Source organism: Triturus cristatus, chromosome 9 (assembly GCF_964204655.1).
Source record: "Triturus cristatus chromosome 9, aTriCri1.1, whole genome shotgun sequence".
Classification (NCBI taxonomy): domain Eukaryota; kingdom Metazoa; phylum Chordata; class Amphibia; order Caudata; family Salamandridae; genus Triturus; species Triturus cristatus.
In genome coordinates, this window is record NC_140592.1 from 731,971,300 (window position 1) to 731,977,299 (window position 6,000).

At 39.5% G+C, this 6,000-nt stretch overlaps 1 long non-coding RNA gene across 1 annotated transcript in view; it reads left to right on the forward strand.

Moving 5' to 3' along the window:
- The window catches only part of LOC146798636 (uncharacterized), an 85,869-nt gene extending 80,649 nt beyond the window's left edge, over nucleotides 1-5,220 (forward strand). Inside the window, exon 3 of the long non-coding RNA XR_014968736.1 lies at nucleotides 2,607-5,220. This is a non-coding gene — a long non-coding RNA (uncharacterized LOC146798636). The remainder of the gene's footprint in view (nucleotides 1-2,606) is intronic.
- Nucleotides 5,221-6,000: the final 780 nt, after the last annotated feature.

Here is a 6,000-nt window from a genome sequence, read left to right on the forward strand (position 1 = left end):
CTTTGACACTGTTTGCAGAAACAAATTATGGCGAATGATGGAGGATATGGGTTTTGAGGAACCCTTGGTTACCCTGCTCCGCAGATTACATGCAGCTACAACCGTGGCAATAAGGTTTGGGCCAGGGGGGGGAAAAACTAAATCTATCCCCTCAACTGAGGGTGTGCGACAAGGTTGCATTTTAGCGCCTTTTTTGTTCCTAGTTTATACAAATGGCTTGGAAAAGTACTTGTTGGATCATTGCTCTGATTTCCCAAAGGTAAACTGCAAGAAGATACCTCTGTTATCTTATGCCGATGATACGGTATTAATGACCCTCACAGCAAATAGCATGCAGACTTGTCTGGATGCATTTAATAACTTCATGTTGGACCTGGACCTAAAGGTAAACTTTGCAAAATCTTTCGCAATGGTCTGTGGTCCAAAAGGGACAAAAACCCATAAGTTTATGGTAACCAACAACACCATTGAAAAAGTGGATAATTTTAATTACTTGGGAAATCTTTTTAACAGTAAATTGAGTTGGGTCCCCTTGATGAAGGTGCGAGTACAAAGTACTAGTCGATCCATAGAGGGTCTTTTTCGCTTTTGTAGTAAACTAGGGCAAAAAACGGTCGCACAACTAAAAAGCTTGTATAGAGCAAAATGCTTATCTGTGGCCACTTATGGGGCAGGGGTCTGGGGTACAGAAAGCCCAGCCATGATCCAGGTCATGGAAAACAAATTTATGAAGCGTTTGTTGTCAATCCCATCAGGTTCATCTAACAGTTTCTGTCACACTGAGATGGGAATGGAATATGTGACTGACATCATTCGCATTTCGCCCTTATTATTATGGGGTAAAATATGGCTATCAGAAGACCTTCAGCTCTCTAAAGATATCCTCCAAGACTGCAAAAATCTTGACCATGCAATGCAGATCCCATGGCTTTCATACGTCAGCGATACTTTGCATAGAATAGGTCTGGGCCACTTTTATGACAACCCCGAAAAAATACAGGGAGACATAAAAACTCTAATTAAAACAAGTTATCGTAAAAGTTTAAGCATGTCATGTCTAGACAAATCAATAAACTGCTTGGGCAAACTACAGCACCAATTTTATCTAACATTTACCACTCATGTGCAATGGCGTTTTTACCTGACAAGGTTTAGACTAAACACACTTCATTTTCTTTTTGCCTTTCCAAAACAAGGGGGTTGGTGTGAGAGGCTGCCCCCTTGTCCTTGCATTAACAAAGTTAGTCAAAGTACTATCCATATTGTTCTTTTTTGTCCTTTATATAAGGAACCAAGGAGTTGGTTTATTAAGCCTATTCTAAAAGAACAGCAACCATGTAATTATAAAGAAGGCTATGACTACTTGTTATCATTATCATCTCCTGGAGTATGTTGTGCTATGTTAAGTTTTATAAGATTGTCTCTCCAGATCAGGAAACGGTATAGCTAGTTTGGTCTAAAAACCTTTTATGGTTCCCATTGCTTTCTGACAAATGATGTAAAATTGTACACATTTTTCTTTTTATTCTTTTAATGTACAAATTGTAGAATGATTTTCTAGTGGTGTTCTGTATACTTTTACGATTCTTTCTTTTTGAATCGAATAAAGTTTATGAATCGACTGGTGCAAGATTTCTTAGAATTAGGTTCCTCCGTTGATAAGGGCAACTCATGTGCCCAAACTACCTTGAGTACTACTGACATGAAGGAATAGACTTCTAAGTACCAGAAGGATTTTAGTGCTGCAGTTAATCTGGCATCTGTGTGATAAGGAGAATAATCCTCCTCCTCCATTCCTCCCTTCTTACTCCTTCCTCCTCCTCCTTTCTTCTTCTTCACACCTATTATCCTGGATGGGTATGTCAAGAGCATCTGAATTCGAGATGAAGAGGTCTTTCATTTGAGTGAATCTCAGAGGTATAGGGAGAGACTCTGTAAGGTTAATTCTTGATGGAAGCACTGACATTTTCCTTGGCCCCTCCAATAATCTCTGCTTACTTCAAGAGCAGAGGGAGCTCCAATAGTGATGTTGGGGATAACATCGGAATTGGCTTTTACAGCAAATGTGCTGCACCTTCATGGGCAGGAGGATGAGCATGACCCTACCATAACTAAAAAAAAAAAGAAGCAGTAGGACACATGTCAATTGTGGGATGATCATTTTTCAAAGAACTGTATAGGCTGTTATCTAGAAGATATATCTACCTTTTTATTAATTCTTTGTTCTCCTCCTTTTCTCTGAACCACTTGTAAGTTCTGTTATTTGACCAGTTTCCTAGGACCCCCATGTAATTGCACCCCCCCCCCCCCCCCCCCATCCCTCAGATCACCATCAAGGGTGAGTTGGAAGTTCTGTCATCGCACCTTTTTAACCCATTTCCTGTATCTTGTGCATCAGTAGTCTGTGTCATCAAGGTGGGTTACTTCTCCAACATGGTCTGAGATTAAAGTTTTACCCAAGTGCCATAATGTTAGCCTTATCAATCCTAACCCTGTCCTCTGTGTGCCAGAGCATGTCTGTGATTTTAATAGAAATCAGATGGTATGGATGTATATATACATATATAACATAGATTGTATTTCACAGACCTCTTCTACTTTTTCAGGTGAAATTTACCAGCAAGTAGTAGCTGCATCTGGACGACCTAGCACAATGCTAGACTACTTCCTGCAACCTTCAGAGTATTGAGAAGCACACAGAGGGGTGCCAGCTGTATCCACCTTCACAGATGAGATTTGAGAGAGGATGGATTTTGAGAAGAGAATGTCATACATCTTGAAACATAAAGTGCTATTCTCCTTTTGTTCTCGGTGACGCTGGATGTTGCATGAGGCCAATGTGTTTTTGTTGTGGTGAACCAACCACAACGCACTTGGTTGTAAGGCAGAGTTATCCTTGAGTCGACGGTTGTGGATTACCGGGAGAGAGTCTTCTGGCTCCATATCTGTAGTTGCCATTTTTTGAGATTCCTCATTTTGCTTTTGGTGCTGGACCATGCATAAGACCCATCAGTATGTGCCACACGCAATAAAGAGACTGGACAACATTGCTGAGAACCGGGCATTGTGGATAAATGTCCTGCTTTTCCTGTTTCTATCTTAAATGCATACAAAAGCAGGATTTGAAAAATCATAAAATTTTTACTCGACCTGCAAGTCTAGTGACTAAAAAAATCTATGCAACTTAATTGCAATGCTCTTGACCGTTAAACTGATTTCAAATGATGTGATCCTGGGCAAATATTTTAGTTCAGAGCCACCATTTCCTTCATCATCACATATTAGAGCACCTTCAAATGTGCAAGTTCAGCATGTCTGCTGTTCAAAAAATAAATTTGTTTGATTTGAGAGACTAAACTTTAGCTCCATTTCTAATATAAATGTAGCCACATATAGTATACGAATGAACTCTGACTTACCTCTTAGTTCATAAACAGTATTGTCATCAGGGTGGGGGCAGGCATATTTCACAAAATATGTTTTAATAAATACATAACTAATGCTTGAAGTGGTATCACACTGTAATTTGCAATCAGCAGATTTATCATTGAAATGGCCACAACATTTCCCACTGACATCCAGGTATACTGATAAAACTATACTGTGTATAAACAATGTTTGTCATTTGCACATCTCAAAGTAAAGTGTTCTGATTTGTTTTGCTCCTATTTAAATGGGTTTGCATTGCCCTTCTCAATCACAAAAAATGTGGTTTAGTAATTCCTGATATATTTTTTAATATTTGTACTATTAATGTACAAGCTATTTAAATGTTAGAAAAATACGGACATCTTACAGCCTTTTGTTTGACAGTGATTGTCAGACAGCTCACCTGTCAAAAAACCTCTGACTGTAGTAAAAGAAAGAAAAATAAACTACATTTTCCAAGCAGCAAATAGTAAAAGACAAACGGACATTTGATCTCTTTCCATGAACAGACAGCAAATGTGTCAAGACAAAAACAAGATTTAAAAGAATCTTTATTGCTCATTCACTTTCTGTATAAACAAAAAACCTATTCCTTTCCAGATTATGTTCACTCGCCAGAACGGACCGGTAGGTGCTAAAAATAGCACGACCTGATAAAATCAGACTCACCATTGCGTGTGGATGAGTAGAATTTACGATGACTGCATATGAAAGAATCCTGAAAACATGTATTTTTGTTATCTCCATCTATTTGGAATGAGAAAAAAGGCTCACTAGTCTACCTGTACTTGCAGACAGTTGGCCATGATTACTGACCCATTAATCAACTATTAGGGCTAGGATTTTTCCTCCAGGGTAGTTATGATCCACCCTGCTTTTGCCTGCCTAGCTTTTTTGTTTGTACCTGACAGATGACCAAGTGAGGGGATAAAGAGAAATGTGGGCTGAGAGACCATCTGTGGTGACTGTAGGCTTGACTGAAGAGAAACAACACCCAGACTGATGCCACAGCATTGGTGGGTGCTGCCTGCAGGGCTGCCTGTTGTGCCACTTGGACGAGAAACCAGTGGGAAAGAGTTAGTTAAATCAAGCCTCTCTGGGTGTTGCCAGTATTACACCTATTCATATGCTCGCCATCTCTTAATGACACCAGTCTCTACTGTGCATGGAAAAGCAGTTAATGCATGTACACTGATCTGCTGGTGTCTTGGACTCAATTTTCTTTCTGAAAGGGCGTCACGATTTCCAAACATTTTTCACAAATATTTGAGTACAGGAGTTGGAATAGCAGATCAGCTTCTCCTAGCACAACAACAGTACTTAGTTTGTGCTGTGGGTGCGTCAGCACTCATTTCAGGGAGCTGGAGGGGTGAGAATAGAAGGAGATACCAGATAGTGTGTCCTGTTTTTTTAGTTCCAATAAGATCATGGAAACAGAAGGACTTCCAGTAGAGTGATCGTTCACCGTTCAGCATATAGGTAAACCTTTTTATTTCTAAAAACTAAACTGGAAATAAAAGAACTGTTTTTTACACTCCCAGGAAGTGTGCATGGCAGGATAGTAGCTACAGGGCCAGTTCTAAGATTTTTGGGTCTCTGTGCAGAAAGTGAATGTGGCAGGCCCCCCTAATTTGCTTATGGTTTGACATCACAGGAAGTGCCATCAATGAACTAATAATACTTAAACAATGTTGAAGTGAGTTTCCAAGAAAAGCTATTTTGATGTGGATGTCAGTAAACCAATAAAAGCATAAATAATAACCTTAATAAAATAAATACATACATTTTGAAGCTCTCTTAAGTGGAAATACATTATATTAGTCACACTAGATGGAAAAACGTGACCCAAGTCTCTTCAAAACTTATATCTTTACTCCAATGTTAATATTTTTTGCAGATTAGTACATTACTATATATGTGATATTTCTATAGCGCAAATCTAAGCCAAAAAGCAGTGGAGAGCTGTGCAGGGTCCAAGGTAAAGCCACAGTTAAAGAAGGGTAGCGCGTTTGTGGACTGTTACTGCATCATGATGTAGTGCTCTTTAAAGAGGTAAGTATTCAGCTATTTCCCAAACTGAAGCTGTGTTGTGGCTAGCCGGATGACTATGGGGATATCATTCCATAACATCAGTCCATAGGTGGAGAATGTTGGAAATCAGCCTTTTCTGTGTGATGACCCCAGATTTTTTCACCTCCTGCTGGCCCTGATATTGTTGCTGGTTTTAGAACTTTGTGCACTTTACCCCGCTACCCAGTAGTAGACTTCCTGTACTCCCCCTTTAAACATGGTTGAATTGGCATACTCCTAATTGGTAGATTTAACTGCTCTTTAAGTACCTAGTATATTGTGCAAACTGTACCCAAGGTTTGAAAGTAAAACACCACTAGTGGACTGCTACAGAAGTAGCGCAAACATGACTTCATGCTTACCATTGTAAATTGACTGTGGCAGTGTAAATACTGCAGTTTGACCTGTCAAATGATCCCTTTGATAGGTGAAAACCTCCCTTTTAAATATTAATAAAACCCCTTCATGTGTGCCTTGGAGTCAACGAGGCAGGTGCATGGT